The sequence below is a fragment of the Bidens hawaiensis genome, unplaced genomic scaffold, assembly GCF_021521415.1.
Source record: "Bidens hawaiensis isolate Kalapana, Puna unplaced genomic scaffold, B.hawaiensis_p1.1 tig00008219_1, whole genome shotgun sequence".
In the NCBI taxonomy this organism is placed as follows: Eukaryota; Viridiplantae; Streptophyta; class Magnoliopsida; order Asterales; family Asteraceae; genus Bidens; species Bidens hawaiensis.
The window spans coordinates 627,445-647,334 of NW_027491584.1; the positions used below are offsets into that span (position 1 = coordinate 627,445).

General features: G+C 35.1%; 1 pseudogene; it reads left to right on the forward strand.

The window, feature by feature from the left end:
* The first annotated feature begins 15,177 nt into the window (after positions 1 to 15,177).
* LOC143637321 (cytochrome P450 94C1 pseudogene) lies at positions 15,178 to 16,839 on the forward strand (annotated as a pseudogene).
* The last annotated feature ends 3,051 nt before the right edge of the window (positions 16,840 to 19,890 follow it).

The following is a 19,890-nucleotide window of genomic DNA, read 5'->3' on the forward strand; positions in this document are numbered from 1 at the left end:
GATTATGATGCAATGCGATTTATAAAGTTACTAAAACTTGTGAACTCACTCAGTTTATACTGATTCAAATGTTTTACGTGTCTTTCAGGAGATAACTAAGTAGCGCATGGAGTCACACTTAGAGCACCTCACGCTGAACATCTAAAACTAGCTTTTTGGAAGATTTTAGTTCTATCCCTTCGATGCGCGTGGTTGTTTCCGCCGCGCAAGGGGATAGGGCGTGGAAATCTTCAACAGTTTTATACTTTGATGTTTTTATGTAATTTTTAAACAATGTAATGTATTTGTATTAAACATTTCATGCACAATGAAAATCTTACTATAAATGTTTGCAATGGCCCGTGCTTAATTATCAATCCCCACTCGCGCGCGCCCGGCTGTTTCCGCCACTCAGGGCCGGGTGTGACACATTTTTAGGGTGGAAGTGGGTAAGCGATTTATTAAATAAGTGGCGGGTGAGGACCATACATCCGAAAATAAAAGTTGTAACGGTGCATTAGAAGTAATAGACGAGACATTAAAAGGAAGCTTGTGACTTTTATTAGTGCAACAAGAATTACACGAATCATTAACATAAGAAATAGATGGAATACGGGAAGATAAATAATGCAACACTTGTGAATGCGGGTGTCCAAGCCGATGATGCCACAAGTGGGTTTTATTTGTTGAGGCATGAAAAGCAAAAGGTGGAGATCTCGGACGAAGCTCATAGATCCCGTGTTCAGCTGTTCCCCGAAGGAGGGGGAGGTGGGAGTAGCAATCCTTGATAACAAAATTGAGAGAAAAAAATTGGATTAGTACATTATTATCAAGACATAAACGGGATATAGAGATAATGTTACGGGATACAGATGGAACACATAAAACATTGTGTAAGATTAGTGTGACGGTGTCAAAATGAAGTGTTAAAGAACCGACATGAGTGATATTAAGGGACGAGCCATCTCCAATGACGAGTTCTTGAGTGCCATCATATGGAGCGTGAAGTGACAATGCAGAGAGATCATTCGTTATGTGGTGAGAAGCACCACTGTCAAAGAGCCAAGGACGAATATCACTGGGTATCGGGCTTGTAACATTCATCATATGCGCCTGTGGATTGATATGTATGTACCTATGGGCAGCGGAGGCAAGCTAATGTTTGGGTACATCTTCTTGAAGGCTGAGCATGAGGTGAGAGAATGTCCTTTGTTAAAGCAAAATTGACATATGCCAAGAAAGGGGCGACCATGGTTATGAGCCGTGGTCGGTTTTGCCATGGTTTGGACTTTGGGCGGGTATGGGCTGGAAAGGCAGTGGTGGGTTGATGAAGATTTGAAGTGGAAACAGGTTGTTGGGCCAAGGTTAACTCCTTGTTAATAAGTTTTCCATGAAGTTCATGAAACGAGATGGGAGTATCTCGAGCATGAACCTATTCGATGACAGATTTATATAGGGTAGAGTCAAGCCAATAAGAATGACATCTGTAATATCTTCATGGTCAGGTGGTTTACCGAGAACAGCGAGCTCGTCTGCCACTTTAACCGACTGCATGAAGTCTGTTATGGTTTGATTGGAGCCTTTAGAGGATTGTTTAAGGCGATGTTGCAGCTGTTTGATATGCCCTCGAGATTTAGAAGCATATGTGTCAGAAAGTATCTTCCATGCTTCAAAAGAAGTCTTGGCATTTGTGATTAACGGGACCAGATTTGGGGAGAGGCTTCCAACGAGTGCTCCGTACAGGAGACGGTCTTGGCGAAACCAAGCATGGTAAGCGATGTTAGGAATGGATTTCCCATCTTTGTCTGCATTGGTTGGTGTAGGGACTGGAAGAGATCCATCTATGTATTTGAAAAGATCCAAACCATAGAGGATAGCTTCAAGTTGAGTCTTCCAACTAAGATAATTGGTGTTGGTTAATTTTAGAGAAGAAGGGAGGGTAACGAGAGTAAGAGAGGAAGTGGTGTTTAAGGGTATGGTTCCAATTGTGGAGGCGGAGATGGAGCCATCGGAGGCCATTGGTGGTGCCGGATAAAGAAATAATTGCCGGAGATTATGGGGAGTTCGCCGGGAAATTTTGAAGAGATGGTGGCGGCTAGGGTTCCTTCCTGGCTGATACCATATGAGATTATCAACCAAACTGATATTTACATTATACTATTGGTGAATAAATACAAAGCGTAAGAGCTATAATCCAGGAAATAATCACAAGAAAAAAGAAAGTAATAACAATGCAATTTTATCTAAATATAATACAGAATATTAAACTTTGCGTTGCTCGGACGGGAAGTCAGGTTGATCACTAATAATTATTTCCTTTTAACTATTTATTATAATCATATTTTATTATATTGTATTCTCATCACATTATTGGTTCTAGAAAAAACATATCGAAAGAAATTATTTTATGTAAGAAATACGAGAAAGGTTATAGGCAGTTGATTAAAGAAGATCAGTGGTTCAGATAATTTAAAACTGTCACGGCAACGAAATTCTTGAATCAAAAGCAAGGGAAGGTTAATTTTAGTGAGTTTTGTTTAAAATTTGAGTGGTCTTAGATATCAAATTGAAATATCATGTGTATCAATTCTGTTTACATACACGGAGAATTAAAGGAGTATTATTTGAAGTCATGTGTGTATGTATAGTTGTTTGAACGATGAACGTCATTTAATTCTTGTTATATGTGAGACTTGCATTCAAGACCTTACTCTTTTCATATTTAGATGTTTAAATATTAAATATTTTATGTTTGCTAACATACCACTGCAACATCATGTGTATATTAATCAAAACAAAGTAACAAACTGCTATATATCAAAAGAATATGATAGAATGATGCGGAAAGTTGATACGTGTTAACTTTTAGAACATGACGGAAAGTTTCGAACATGAACAAAATGGAACATACAAGGTTTGTCGTATATTATAACTCCTATTAAATCAACTACTTTTATGATTTTTCTTTATTTGTCAGGGAATATGACGCATTGACTAGTTAAAATCTCAATTTAATTTAATTTAATTTAATTTGGGGCTAGTATTTAATTTTTTGAAAACTATGGCTGTTTCCTGTTCGTGGTTTCTTGTCAGTGGTTTCTTGAAAACAACTTTAAAATAAAATTGCATATTTTAAATATGCAACATGTAGGTTTGACAGTTAAATATTAAACTCTAGACTTTTCTGCAATTTATATATTCTTTTTCAAATGATCAAGGTGACAATATTTTGCCATTCAAACAAAAATGGTTTTTAGTCCATAAAACTAAATGATCTAAAGATTTGTTTAATTTTTAAAAATGGTCATCTTACCTTTTTATACTTGAAACTAATATATATAGAAACCCACAGTACCCCTCCTCGTATGTTTCTTTTTGATCGATAGTCACCACCGAAGAAACTAAATGATCGATCTCGACCACATAAGTTGCAAGCGTCATAGCTCCTCCTTTCATTTGCACTTTCCCGGTCCCATTCTCTTCGTATCTTCCCGTATATCTCCCTCTATTTGTCAAATTGTGTAAACCTACATATATATAGTAGGTATGCGACGGACTCACGCTTATTGTAGGTCTCAAACTCGTGACCTGTAGCTTAGCAACAACCAAGTTACCAACAAACTAATGCATAATTTTAAGTTTACTTTGCCTATTATAATATATACTATATAAAGTTCCTTTTTTTGGATTTGGAGCCCTTAAGCCGGTTTCACTGGCCCACGGGCCGCCCCTAGCAACATTAGTCAACATATGAATACTCTTATTTAGATGATCTAAATAATTTGTTTAATTTTTATAACTCTTTGTTCTTCGGCAATTGCCCCCCTTCCATTTTCAATTTCCCGGTCCTAATCTCTTCGTGCCATGTCATACATACATCACCCTCTATTTGACAAACCGTGTAAACCTATGTTGTAGGTATTCAACATTAGTCAACAATCATGGCAAGGAGTTGTACTATTTTCTTGCGATTGGCAGGTTGATGCAATTGAAGAACGTTTACGCATTCGTAAGTACATCGGAAGTACATGGAAGATGTAATTGAGACTCGCGTAAGTGAGAGTATGTTTCATATATGTCTAGCAACATTTAACAACACTTCTGCTTCTAATAAGCTGGTGCAATCCAAAGATTTACACATCTAGCAACAAATCTACTACTCTAATAAAAGAATATCAATATGTGTCACTTGTCACTCTCTCAACCATTCTCACATTTTTAAACTCATTTTGTTATTTGGATCCCATGTGGGTCATTACTCAACCCAAAATAGTCTTATTCTTATTATATATAAAGCAAGTGTGTTAATGTTTATTTATTTCTTCTTTTTTTTCTTTTTATATTTTAACTTCATGTTTATCTTTAAATAATAAAATGAAGCAATTTAGCTATAAAAAACAACATGCCAAATGGGATTGAAGTGGTCGGAACATTGTTTTATTATTTTTTTAGTATTTTCAAATATATAGAATAAAAGTCAATTAAAATACTTTCTTCTTTAAAAAATTTCATTATATACATTGACTACAGTATCATAAATTTGTTTATCGACATATTAACCATTTAAATTTATTCTTTTGGTTTGTTTCGGAAGGATAGAATCATGTTCTTCTTTTCTTAGCTATCATATATATATATATATATATAACTAGCTTTTATTCCCTGTAATACGAGATTGTTTTTTATTATTCATTTCTAATATTGATATATTTTTTTTGGATTTTTATTTTATTTATTGTAAGGAAGTTATTAATATACTTAGGATTTGATGATAAAATGATTTCACAAATAAATGAGATATAACCCGGTTTTAAAAAAGTATATGGGTTTGGTGAGACCCATGACCCGTTTTTTTTTACTATAAATGTTTATTTATTTTATCTTTTTATATTTTAACGTCATGTTATGTTTAAGTAATAAAATGAAGCACTTTAGCTATAAAAAACAACATGCCAAATGGGATTGAAGTGGTATCGACATTGTTTTACTATTTTTTTTAGTATTTTCAAGTATATAAAATAAAAGTCAATTAAAATACTTTCTTCTTTAAAAATTTTCATTATATACATTGACTACAATATCATAAATTTGTTTATCGACATATTAATCATTTAAATTTATTCTTTTGGTTTGTTTTGAAAGGCTAGAATCATGTTCTTCTTTTCTTAGCTAATATATATATATATATATATATATATATATAACTATCTTTTATTCCCTGTAATACGAGATTGTTTTTTTATTATTCATTTCTAATATTAATATATTTTTTTGAATTTTTATTTTATTTATTGTAAGGAAGTTATTAATATATTTAGGATTTGATGATGAAAGGGTTTCACAAATAAATGAGATATAACCCGGTTTAAAAAAAGTATATGGGTTTGATGAGACCCATGGCTCGTTTTTTTTTACTATAAAATTGTTTCTTAATTATAAATAGTATATTTAAAAAAAACGGATACTAATTTTTAGTATATCCCTATTTCATAGGATTTTCATATAAAATATTTGATGAGATTAATTTTTAATATGATGTGATGTTATAGCCGGTTTAAAAGGCTATCTGGGTTTGGTGAGACCCATACCCGTGAATTCAGTTTAAATGCATGATAAACCTTCATTTACAAATAAAGCAATCGGATGGTTTGAGAGAATTTAAGAAGATGTCGTTTATATATATATATATATATATATATTTAAGATTAAGATTTAATATATAATCTTGTTTTGTAATATATGGTTGGCTTGTACTTGAACCCGTGTTTTCACACGGACATCTATATCGCTTTGTCAAGTTTTACAGGCAGACATTGACTAATTTTGATTATTGATAAACTAGGTATATTGACCAACACAACCGCAAACGTATTGTACAAGTAATTTTTTCTTATTAGAAAATATTTGCGTAATGTTTCTTTAGTAATTTCTATTATTTTAATACAAATTGTAATTTTATTAACAAAATATGATAATTGTGTTGTCGATTGTATTTTGATAAATGTTCAAATTTTAAAATGTTCATCAATTTCCCGTGTAATACACGGGGCTCAAACTAGTAAAATAATATTTCGTTGTGTTAAATATTCTAACATGAAAATTAAGGCAATAAAAACAAATTATTAACGATTGCCTATGGTGGCAGTATATTATAGAAGATATCATTGTTTGGGGCTCTCTAAATACACCAACACGTCATCATAATATAAACCGCACCATTTTCTTTTTATTCTCAACACTAGAGGTGTGTTTATGAATATTAAATACATCTTGAACTGAAAAACTATAAATTAGGGGATATCACATCTAGCACTATTTAATGCTTTGCCAAACCACCAATGCGGGCTATAGATTTTTTTTGGAACGACCAACTAAGTAACGTCAGGTACTACGTACGCGGCCCCCACTGGCTAAAGGTAGCCCGAGCCGGCCACTAGTCCGAACGGATGGAGCCCCTAGCGGTCCATCTATTGAGGGATTCCCCGGATAAAACCCAATCCCCACGCCCGCCAAAGGCACGACAGCGAGTGGCTGGTAAAACCGGGTGAGATCAGAACTCGAACCCTGGTAAGTCAGGGTCATCCCTCATATCTCTCAAATAAATTGATGATAGTGAGGTTTGAACCCCTACCTCTCACTAGTAAAATGAGTGCTCTACCATGGAGACACATCCAAATTATAAGCGGCTATAGATTAATAACCCACAATTAACATGTGCATAAATTTTTATTTATTTTTATTATTATGTAATGTTGACTAAACCAAAGAAAATAGTTGCTAAATGTGGACTGACGGGACTCCTGGTCACATATTTGGACATCCAGCTACATGGGTCATGCTCATTGACAGTTGGGAAAACTGGTATCCAGGTAATCGGTGGCGCCCGTAAATATATTATTTAGTTAAAACGGCCACCATATATAGTGGATAATTCATAATTTAATAAAAATGTCAATTCAAAAAACCAATTAAAAAGCAATATAATTTATTATAGAGTTAATTACACATGTAAGAAAAACTTCTTCAAAATTTTCTATGGCCGAATACAACATTATATGATTATATCAAACTTTTATATGCCTTGTGTTAGTCGATGGATACGATAGTGTACGTATGACGATCAAGTGCTCGAGACTAAACATGAGCATACTTCATGAAATTGGATTATGTTCTTTTTTATATAGACAAAATGACAAAACTCGTCCTTTATGTTTGTACGTTTTTTCAGTTATCGTCCTTTAGCAAACATTATGACAGAAAGCATCCTTTATGTTCAAAAAACTTTGCACGGTTTGTCCTTTTCACTAACGAGGGTTAGTTTTTCTCGTTAAATCCAATCATGTGCACCTCATGTGAGGGCAATTTAGTCTTTTTACCCCTGTGTGTTATTTGTGTAATTAACTTAAAATTTTGTTTTTGAATAAATAAACATTTTTCTCGTTTTAACCCTAATCTTTATCCCCAAGTATTCATAAACACCACAACAACACACCAGTGCACCCACCACCCACCATCACTATCAGCCACCATCATCATCATTTCAGAAATCCTAGATCTACCGGTGGTGGGTTTTGTTTCTGAGGTAAACGGAAGAGGTAGAAGAACAGTGAGGTAGTTCCAGTCGGAGTTTGGATGAAGTTTGTGGCAGCGGAGGAGAAAACATGAAATTCCCGTTATTCCGGCGTGGTCGTCTTCTCCGGCCAAAAACTAGGGCTCCGACCTGCCGTCGGCATTTTCCGGCGAGAAACGACAAAATCAAGACCCGGTACTTTAGGGAAATGATAGATTGAGACTTGCACAAGCATTCCCCTCTGACCAAGTACCATTTCGAGCGTTCCAGAAACAACATCGACTTTCTGGGTTGTGGTTTCCGACGAGCGACGGTTGTTGGCCGCTGACAGTGGTAAGGTCGCCATCTTTGTCGGGGGTAGACGGTTGGTCTGGTGTGGTGAGGGAGGTTGTGGAGGTGGGTCGATTGTTTGGTTGGTGATGGTTTTGTGGTGTGAGAGAGGAAGAAGAGAATGGGTGGACAGTGTTTGTTTAGAGATGGTGAAAGAAGATATATTTTTATTTTATATTTCTAATTATTAAATAAAATATGTAAATTTACTAAAATACCCTCATGTGCCTTGCACATGACTGGATTTAACGAGAAAAGGTTAACTGCGTTAGGATCAAAGGACGTAATGTGATAAGGGTTTTAAACATAAAGGATGCTTTCTGTCATTATGTTTGCTAAAGAACGATAACTGAAAAAACGTGCAAACATAAAGGACGAGTTTTGCCATTTTGTCTTGTATATAAATGTGTTTAGGGATGTTTAGTTAATTGTTGAAATCAAGTTATACAAATTTTGGTACGTGTTAAATTTTCATTTAGAATTTGTGCCAATATAAGGCATCAGTGCATCACCTTCAAGATGTATGTTGTTGGTTCAGTGTTTACAAAATAAACCCTCAACTCCTATGTTCTTTCTATTAGTTACTAAAGTTTATATAACATGTAATCATGTATTTTATTATCTACGGGTCTTATGATTATTTAAGACGGTGCATTGTGGAGTCGCGAGTGGGCGGCGCTAGCCAAGTCGATAGCGAACACACAACGGCCATCCGTGACCGGTCTCGCAAGCAAGCGGCCGCGAGCCGGTGTGCTAGACTAAATCAAACAAGTAGGTCAAGATGAGTTGAGAGAATGCTAATGATTTTTTGTTATTGGTTAGAATTGGTTTGTTTATGGGATAGAATGGAATAAATCAAACAAGCTCCATCCAAATCTGTTTCAAACAAAACCCACAAAACCGAATAAAACCCGAGAAATCGAAACTGAACGGAAACCGAAAACATTGAAACCAAATAGATACCGAAACCGACCCAAACGAAAAAAAACATAATCGAAAGAATAACCCAAACTTGAACTGAGACAAAACCGAGTTTTTTATAAGGAACGAGAACGACAAGGTAAATATTTTAGTTATTTTACATTTTGCGTTTTTGATTTATATTTTGAGTTATTATTTTTTTATTGATTTTTTTGAATTTATTTTTGAAGGGTGAAAGTTTTTTATGTGAAGTATGTCCAAGTCGCTTGTGCCACACATCACATGAAACCGCCAATGCTTTTCTCTTGCTCCCGACCGTTTCCATCCAATAGAGCCCTTGTTTACACTTACCGGCTCCAATCAATTTTCTCGAACGCAAATGTTGCATGACACAAAATTCTAGAAAAATAAAGTTATGCCAGTTTGTATGTCATTTGCCAAATGACTGACGGATAGGAGGCTACACGCAAAATTTGGTACATATAAGACATCTTGTATTGTATTGTTGTTCCATTAGGTAAGGTACAAGTCCCGTATCCTTCAACGGGTATAGCATCACCGTTAAGAATGGTTACCGACATCTCATGTGAAGCCCGAATGTTATTATCAAACCAATCAGATCTATGGGTTATATGTTCGGTACAGCCCGAGTCAATAACCCATTTGTTACCTTGACCGAGCTTACCTGCCATGTTTGTGATTGGAGGAGCACCCTCCTTTCCCGATGAACCTTTGGTTGAAAAAAAACTTTAAGAATTTTTTATATTGTTCAATATTTAAACATGGAGGACTTTGTTCACTTTTAACGAAGGTAGCTTTGGTTCTTCCCATCTCGCTCTTTCCTTTGCCCGACCACCAATTTGGGTACCCTATTCGTTTAAAACAACTGTCACAGCTATGGCCGTCATTTCCCTATAAGTCGCAGTGTTTTACTTGATCATTCAAAGGCCGCTTGTTCTTTAATATTGTTTTGGAGTCGGATGTTTCTGCTCCCTTGCCATTGCTGCCGACCATGGTGAAAGGTTTACTGTTTTTTTATTAGGGTTTCATTTGAGCGGATCTCCCGCTCTGATACCATAAAATAAATGGTTTAAAATGTTATGTATTTCTTCACTCAAACATGATAATTATATATAGACTCTTAACAAATATCAAGACTAATAATAGGAAATGCTATAAAAAGAAAATAAGAAAAGATATGGTCAAAGTTTGACTTTCACCGAAATAAAAATATGAAAACCATTGAGATGCTCAACAAAACCATTGGGATGCCGCAATTAGAGTTCTACGATACCTAAAATCCACACCGGGACAAGGTATCTTGCTCTCTAAAGGCGGTGAAACTAACCTCACAGCCTACACCGACTCCGACTAGCTCGGCTGTCCTGACACTAGAAGATCTAGAACTGGATACTTGTTGCTTCTTAGTGGGCACCAATATCATGGAAGTCGAAGAAACAGTCGATGGTTTCACGTTCCTATGTAGAAGCTGAATATCACGCCATGGCAACTATTGTGAGTGAAATCTTGTGGTTAAGGTGGCTTTAAAAAGATTTGGGAGTTCTTTTGTTGAACACAATTGTTTGTGATAACTTAGCAGTCAAACACATTGCTAACAACCCGGTTTACCATGAAGTACGAAACAGGTAGGGATGGATTTCCACTTTCAGAGAACGAGTTGAGTCAAAAGAGATTGAACCACTATATATTGACACAAAGATGCAAATGGCTGACTTATTTACCAAGACATTGGGCTCTCGACAATTACAACTACTACTTGATAAATTGGGCATTTGTAACCTTCAAGCTCCAACTTTAGGGGGGAGTAAAGGCGAAAATCAAGCTTCGACCATATTTTTTCTTATTTTATTTCTATAGCATTTCCTATTAGTAGCCTTGATATATGTTAAGAGTCTATATATAATTATCACTGTACTCGTCAATAATTGAGTGAAGAAATACTGAACATTCTGAACCATTTATTTTAAAATCGTGGGACAGTTAGTTACACCGAACCTTGATGGTGGCTCAATGCCAAAGCTTACGAAAACTACTTCGTCCGGTGCATATGTCTCATCTAGTAACTTGGATGCTCATGTAGAGATTTACCTAAACGTGTCCGGGCAAGAAGATCAACCACAAGTCCTACGCCAACTACCCGGAAGGAACTGGGGAAAAAAACAACCACAAGTACCGTGGTCGATCCAGAATTTGTCGAAGACGTACACAAAATATCAAGTAGTATCGAGGCGGCGACCGAGGTGAAAGTTTCAAAAGAATTAGGAAGTTAAACTTTCTTACCAAGGACTTTAACAACTTCGATCCCATGCACCAAGAGGTATTCGAACAAGAACAAGCGCTTGTTCTTGAGGAAATCAAAGCAGATTAAGAACAAAGGCGAAGAGAAGGAGACAACGGAGATCGGGAATAAATTAGTATTTTTAGGATGTTTTTTATTATATAAACTAGTTTTTATCCACCGTATTACGGGGTTGTTTTACATTATTCGTTTCTAATATTTATATATTTTTTTGAATTTTAATTTTATTTATTGTAAAGATGTTAATAATATACTTAGGACTTGATAACTAAAAAGTTTCACAAATAAATGATGTTATAACTCGGTTTAAAACCTATATAGGTTTGGTGAGACCCATGACCCACTTATTTTTAACTATAAATTGTTTTTAAATTATAAATAATATATTTTTTAAAACAAAATCATATATTAATTTATTAGCATATCCCTACTTTACAGGATATTCATATAAAATATTTGATGAGATTGATTTTTAACTTAATGAGATGTTATAACCCGTTTTAGGACTATCTGGGTTTGGTGTGACCTATATTCGTGAATTCGGGTAAAATGTATGAGAAAGTCTCCATTTACAAATAATGCAATCTGATGGCTTGAGAGAATGTAGAGAGCAACCAGAGAGCCTTTAAATGTTTCGTTTATATATAATATAGATAAATGTATTACATCTATGATTGTATCTATACTATGTGTATATAAATTGATTTTATTTATCTTACAAAATGATTTTATAAAATAAACTTAATAAAAAATGCACGTGCAAAAACGTACCCCGAGAACGCTCCTTTTATTGAAACTTTCATTGTCGGTATCATATGTGTATACTTGAAAGAATTCAGGAAAAAGACTCCTCAATAGTCATACAATAGTCATACAATAGTAGTTCTGACCAATCAGCCTAAATACTGAATGAGCGTTATCTTTATTGGTGTATTTATCAACTTACAACACATAGAAGGATAGGAGAATATTAGATTATAACGACGGATGTTTTTCAATAATTATGTTTTTCTGAGTTAAACCATGAAATGATAAATATATTGTTTGGTATAAGTTAACTACATTTGGGTCATATATTTTCAATCTTTAACAACCTGGTTTCTTGTTATTTTTTTGTTTTTCACAAAGTATTTTGGAATTATAGTAAAATAATATGCTAATATTATTTTTATAAAATTATAAAAATGTATAAATATAATATAAATAAAATGTAAAAGGAAATTGAATATAGACATGTATTAGAGTCAATTAAAATATTAGTTTTTGAGGAAAAAAAGTTGTAAGGTTTAACCATAAAATGACACGCGTTACAATTATTTTAATTTATTAGCATAAATAGATGTAGATTAGTTCTTTAGTTATATTATTATGTTATATTATAAAAATTAAAAAATTAGATAATTCTCTGAAGCCACCGTTCGCGTGAACCATAACAGGTTCGGGCGGCTTCAACGTGTGTCCAATCATCATTACATGACAGAATATTATTGTATGAATTCGGAGTCCGGATTCAGCGACATATATTTTAAGCATAATTTAGAAGAATCATAAATTACTCAACAATTAATTTTTTATTTCTCCTGTCTCCCGAACATAGTATTCTGTACTTCCACTTTTCTAATCGCTGTCCCGATCTCTGTCACAGCACAAGACACCACGAATATAAATATGATGAAAACGACGAAACAATTATCGGAGTTCCTGAAAGCGTGGCTTGAGTAACGCTTCACATAAATAAACAATTTAAAAAAAAGGAAAACACATGTCAAAAGAAAGTGGATAAGTGAGACTTTGAACATTAAATACAAACCTATCCTGCTAAAGACCAAATGTACACCGAAGTTCTGATGCCAACTTGCCAACTATTGGCAAGACAAAAAGATAAGATTATTGAGTTCTTTTGAAAGATGCACCAACTTGTCTTTTTTATTTTTTTTCCAATGTATGTTATGTTAAATCTTTTAACTTATCATAGCGATCTCAGGAATGATTTAAACACGACGTAAAATAATTAAGTTTTAGGTTATAACCCTATTGTAACATGTTAGTAAATAGTAAGCCACTTTTATCATCTCATCAACCATTCAACCCTATTAACACGTATACATCTTGATTATTAACTGTTAACTTATATGACATGTTTAGATAAATGAATTAAAAGATTCTTGTTCATGTTAAGTATGCCATCAACCCAACAACTTGACAAGAGTGTGTTTAACAACGTTTGGAGCTACCACCAATTCCTGATTGAACATTCTTAAGACGAGATGTCAACTGTTCATATTGATTTTGACGCTTCAGAGTTGGCACATCCATAATTATCAAGGGGGAAACCCATCAGAATATAAACCCTTGAACCATGTTTTAAACCTTACAATAAGATCCTAATTCTTAACTATTACATTAAATTTATTGAACCAGAAGTTCAATCATAACTCGACAAGATTGCGAGCTCTTATTTTAACGTATTAAGTTTCTAAATACATGTTATGTACAGGAATCAAATTAATTATTTAAAATACTTACGTATACATTTAGAAGTAAGTGAAAAGAAACGAATATGTTAAAAAATATATATATCTTTTTAATATATAATGTTTATCCACATAGAAAAGTGATGTGCATGTGCATATGCATATGTGGACCCGGAATAGGTCGACAGGTTCCGTGGTAAGTCGGCCAACGCCGCCAGTCGTTTCGGCATCGTGCCATACAGTTGAGTTTGTCGTCTTTTCGATGTCGACGTACCACTTTTATCTTTATGTTCATTAACAAATCTCCTCTTCTTATAATATAATCATTATCGTGGCTCTCTCAACACCACATAGTACATATTACAATATTGATAGTAGTTGACTATTTACCACCGATACGACTTTTCATTTTTATTAACAAGTCTAATTCGCCCTCGGGTCTAATGACATGCGGTGATGGCTAAAGTTTTGATTTAATTTGAGGTCTTAGATTTGAAACCTAACTCAAATGGATATTTCCCACAGTAATGAGTTTCCTCGTTGAAGGTTTTACTGGGTTAGTTATGCATGAAACGTCAAAATCAATATGTATGGCTGAAATATCGTTTCGGAAAAACTCGCTCAAGTAATGGAGGTAATACCAAACGCTGGTTAAAAAACATACTTACTCTTTTAACTAATAAGTAAATCCGTATACAGATATCGTCATTCTTTAAAATAATTTAAAGACAAAATTACATAAAACATCCTATACGATTTTTTCAACTTTCAGATTACATGCTTAATGTATAAAAATCACTCTCGTCATCTTTTACGTTTCTATTTAATTTTAATTTTCATACTCTTTGACTAACTCAGTTAGTTTTTAATTTAAGTCATGGCATGTACAAGTGTGTCATTTGCAAACCCTCAAGGTGTAGACATCCAAAGTGGCATTGGAGGCTTGGACGCATTTCGTTACAAACAAAAATAAAAAGGAATTCAAACAAATTCATTCATTTAAAGACTCGAACCCGCAGCTACATAAAGAAACCTAATATCTTACCGCTACATCAAATGTTGGTTTATTAATATGAAGTTGTAATACTAGCCATGGATCCCTTAAATATTCGATTATATTCGCTCTTTTTTAACAGCATTTGAAAATACTTCCTATATCTGAATGATTTTTCTGAAACTGAACATCTATAAGAAGAAAATCAATCACTGAGAACTCCTTATTAACCGTCAATAATGTGAGTCAGTTCCTACTCTCGTCTATAAATTTATCTAATTCCAAACACTAAAAGAACAACCTAGTCGTACAATTCATGAAGCCGGCATGCCTCCAAACACCAACTTGACAACATCAACATATCCAAAAAGCAAACTAACATTAAAACAAATAAGCACGTGGGACATCCAACTGCTGTCTACGACTTTGCAATATGCAATAAGCCATGACGTCTAACACCCCTTCGCCACGTCTTCCACTCCAAAAACACACATGTCTAATTCAAAACCCTAATCCCACACCCCCACAACTTTCACCAAATGTCAATTCCACCCCCTCAAACTTAACCCACTATATATATAACACCATCTCACAAACTCAACTAACATTATCAAACCATCATCATCAAAATGGACCTTCAAGCTTCATTTAGCTTAATCTTCTTCACCTTCACTTTCATCTTCACTTTATTCAGCTTATCACTCTTCATCATCCGCTCGAATAGGTGCTGTAATTGCGACGTATGCACCGCGTTTATTAACCGAACTTGGACGTCCGAATTCGTTAACCTCTCAGATTGGTACACACACCTCCTTAGTCAATCTCCCACCGGAACAATACATGTTCATGTACTCAATAATATTATTACAGCTAATCCGGATAACGTTGAGTACATGCTCAAAACAAATTTTGATAATTACCCTAAAGGCAAAGCCTTTTCAACTCTTTTAGGTGATCTTCTTGGCAAAGGTATATTCAATGTTGATGGTCACTGCTGGCGGTTTCAAAGGAAGTTATCGAGCTTGGAACTCGGCAGTTTATCGATTCAATCACACGCGTTGAATATCGTGGTGGACGAGATACAATCGAGACTAATTCCGCTATTGTCCAATAAAGGTGACCAAGAGGAAGTTGTTGTGGACTTGCAAGATGTTTTTAGGCGGTTTTCGTTTGATAGTATATGTAAATTCTCATTCGGGTTGGACCCGGGTAGTTTGAGACCGAATTCACCTGTTTCTGAGCTCGAATCAGCTTTTGATTTGAGCTCAAAACTTTGTGCAGGGCGCGGGATGGCTCCCAGGCCCTTGGTGTGGAAAATCAAGAGGTTTTTTAATATTGGGAGTGAAAAGGAACTTAAGAGATCAATTAATGTTGTGAAACGAATGGCGGGTCGGGTCATCAAGGAGCGAAGGGAAAAGGATTCGGGTTCGGGTTCGAAAACAAATAAAGATTTGCTTTCGAGATTTATGGGATCAATAAGTGATGATGATTACCTAAGAGATATTGTGATTAGTTTTCTTTTAGCGGGAAGAGACACCGTGGCATCCGCTTTGACAACTTTCTTCTTGTTAATTTCACAAAACCCGAAAGTTTTGGAAAAGATCCGAGAAGAATCGGATCGGGTGATCGGGTCGAACCACGACACGTTACCTAGCTTCGGAGAGTTACAACATTTGCATTACTTGCAAGCGGCTTTGCACGAAAGCATGAGGCTTTATCCACCGGTTCAATTTGATTCAAAGTTTGTAAAACATGATGATGTGTTTCCTGATGGTACTTTTGTAAAAAGAGGGAGTAGGGTTACATACCACCCGTACGCGATGGGTCGAATGGAGCGGATTTGGGGGTGCGATTCGATGGAGTTTAAACCCGAAAGATGGATCCGAGATGGGGAGTTTAAGCAAGTTAATGCTTATAAGTATCCGGTTTATCAAGGTGGAGTTAGGGTTTGTTTAGGGAAAGGGATGTCATTAGTTGAGATGAAAAGTGTTGCATTGTGTTTAATTAGGAGGTTTGATGTTAAAGTGGTGAATCCTGACCAGGTGTTAAGGTTTGTTCCGGGGCTTACTGCGACGGTGAGTGGCGGACTTCCCGCGGTGGTCCGGCGGAGAGAGGTGGCACTTGCAAAGGGTGTTTAGTTTTGTTTTTGTAAGTATAGATGATACACATGCGGTAAAGATTGTGTGTTTCAATTGTAATGCTTCTTAACCTAATGTTGCATTTGTAAATAATAAAATTATGCTTTTAGTCACACTTTTTGGTATCACTACTACTACTAGCTAGCTAGATCGGCTGTATATTGATGACTAAATAATACGAGTATATATAAAATAATATATAGGGTTAGAATACTCTCCTCGTACGAAGCATGTAACATCTATATTAATCTCTTAATCATAGGCATACAGTTGTGTATATGGTCATATTAGGCGACGAATAGCAACACCAGGAGTGACTTCTAGAACAATTGCGACACTTTTTGGCGTCACTCAAACTTACATATATAATAATTATCTAGTATGTGTCGGCTAGACTAATTGCGACAATTCCAAGTGTGGCTAGTTGCTACTAGCTAGTCTTCAGTGATTGTAGAGGTTTTTCCAATACTTCATTCATTTGTACGTTTTGGGTTAGCGTTTATGTCATTTTGTTATGAGGTTGTTAGAATATGCTCTCGTTGTAATAGATTCGAATTACCAGGAACTTATTGTAATCTATGCAGTCGATATCGCCGATATATCATCGATATATCAGTGATATATTGGTTATCGGTCCTTGGCGATATATAAATCAGAAATTCGGTTCAGAATATCGGTACCGATATTATCAACGATATTGACCGATATTGACTTATATTTGACCAATATATCACTGATATTCCCGATATCAGTTTTTAAGTCTTAATTGTCAACTTTTAGTGTTCAATGTTAGTGTTTTAAATCTTAATCAATTCTTACTTGCTACAATTGTTAATGTTTTGCAATTTACAAAAGGTTAATTTGTTAATAGTATGAGACTATACTGAGTTATTAATGTTAAAATTGCTATATATATCAATTTTACATGATATTAAACTACCAATATCTCACTGCGATGGCTGATATCTCAGATATCGGTCATTGAGCGATATCCGATATTTTTCAGCATTAACTGCTTAGATTGTAATACATCCGGCTATTATCAATTGGAAATGGCGTTTGTTAGCTAAGATTGTTCGGTTTCACTTGTTTTCATCTCATTTCTCTGATTGTGTTTATTATCAAGCTTGCACTTGATTCAAAGACAAAACAACCTACACATACCTTTGTAATCAATGGCTTATGCAAGCAAGCACTAACAAATCATAAACCCTTTCAAATCACATTATAACAAAGCGTTGATTAGTAACACATGTAGAGGTGCACAAAAAACCCGAACCCAGAACCAGACCCAAAAAAAAACCCGGAACCGGTTTTTCTAAAACCCGGGTTTTTAATACCCGAACCCGAACCTGAACCTGACCCTACCCGTAGGGTACGGATAGGGTATGACTTTCAATGTTGAAACCCAAACCCAAACCCGTACCCGATCTAAACCCGATAATACCCGAAACCCTGTTCTAGGTATACCCGAAACCCGGTTTAAACTATACCCGAAACCCGGTTCTAGTTATACCCGAAACCCGGGTTTTTTGCATACCCGAACCGGATTTTTTGCATGCTAGGATATTAGTGTTTATGCACATATTTTTGTGTGGCTGTCCACAGATCTATAGTCGTTCTCCAACGGATCTTTTTTGGAGCACGTATATGATATAAATACTTGTTTAGAGCAACACCTTTTGATATAACAAACAACTGAAAACACATAAAATATATGTTTTTTTGTATAATTGTTTAGTTGTTTATGTATGTTTGAATGAACTTTGAAGTTTATATGCAAAAAAATGGAGTTAGGATAAAAAAATGAAGCAGACCCGTTAATAGAAAAAACTGTAGAAAATGGGTTTTTTTAATACCTGGAAAATAGGGTATTCAAAACCCATAAAACGGGTTTTTTTCAATACCCGAAAATAGGGTCTTCAAATACCCGGGTATTGAAGACCCGGTTCAATACCCTACCCGAACCCGGTACACAGGGTATGGTTTTTCAAGCCAGTACCCTACCCGAACTCGACCCGATTATTGTTAATACCCGATCATACCCGAACCCGGTTTTTCATAATACCCGATTTGTGCACCTCTAAACACATGGGATGTTTATATAGTCTTCCTTTATTATTCTCATTTACACTAGAATAAAGATGTGGTATCATTCCACTGGTTGACTTGTTAGCTTCTTTCAATGTATATGATCAATTGTCATTCAATGTATTGAATCTCATTCACGAAGGGACATCTTCCAGCTCTATAAAGGATTGGAGGGGCAACTATATCTTCAGAAGGGACCTCTCCCAGCTCATTCAGACATTTTCTCCCTTATACTTACATATCACACATTCACTTTAAGAAAATGCATCTGACCATTATGTATGGCATGTTTACTCTTTAGTGACGCAAATGACAAACACTAACTTATTAATAAACAACTTACACGAACACAAAACATTTAACACGATTAATATAACATGTTCACTCTTTAGTGACACAAATGGCATGGCATGATTCGACCCTAACTTTCACACCCCACCCTTAGAGGCGTAAAAGTATGATTAACTACGCAATGGAAATTATTTGGTCCATTAAAAGCAATTTAAAATTAAATAAAAAATTAGTATATAAACGAAAGGAATTTATATACTCTTTTGAGGATCACAAAATATTTATTTAGCTTTTCTGTTAAAACTATTACAAAGATTTTAAAACACTTAAGCCATCAATTAAGTTTCTTGAATCGCCTAAAGAGTCATTTCCATTCGTTCGGCAGTCTATCCTTGCTAACATCTCATTCCTGATTTCATTAAAAATACGAATATAAATATGTGAGCACTGATGGACTCAAAAGTAGTTCTATAAACATTTAACTATTGACACACAATCCAATAACCAACTTCTCATTACGACTATGACAACCCTAACTTAACAACCACTCGTCCATGCTTTCCAGAACTAGTTTTACAATTGGGTTACTTGCTAGCATTGTAACATTGAGTTGTTGCTTACACTATCTCATGAAAAAAATGATTGACGATATAGATAATATGAAGAGAAACAAAATTGAGGAAGAAACATACATGATAAAAAGGAGTGGCTATAGCAGAGCCGGCTATGGGGTATGGCGGGGTAGTCGACGGACACAAACCCGACACCCTGCTAGGCCCGAA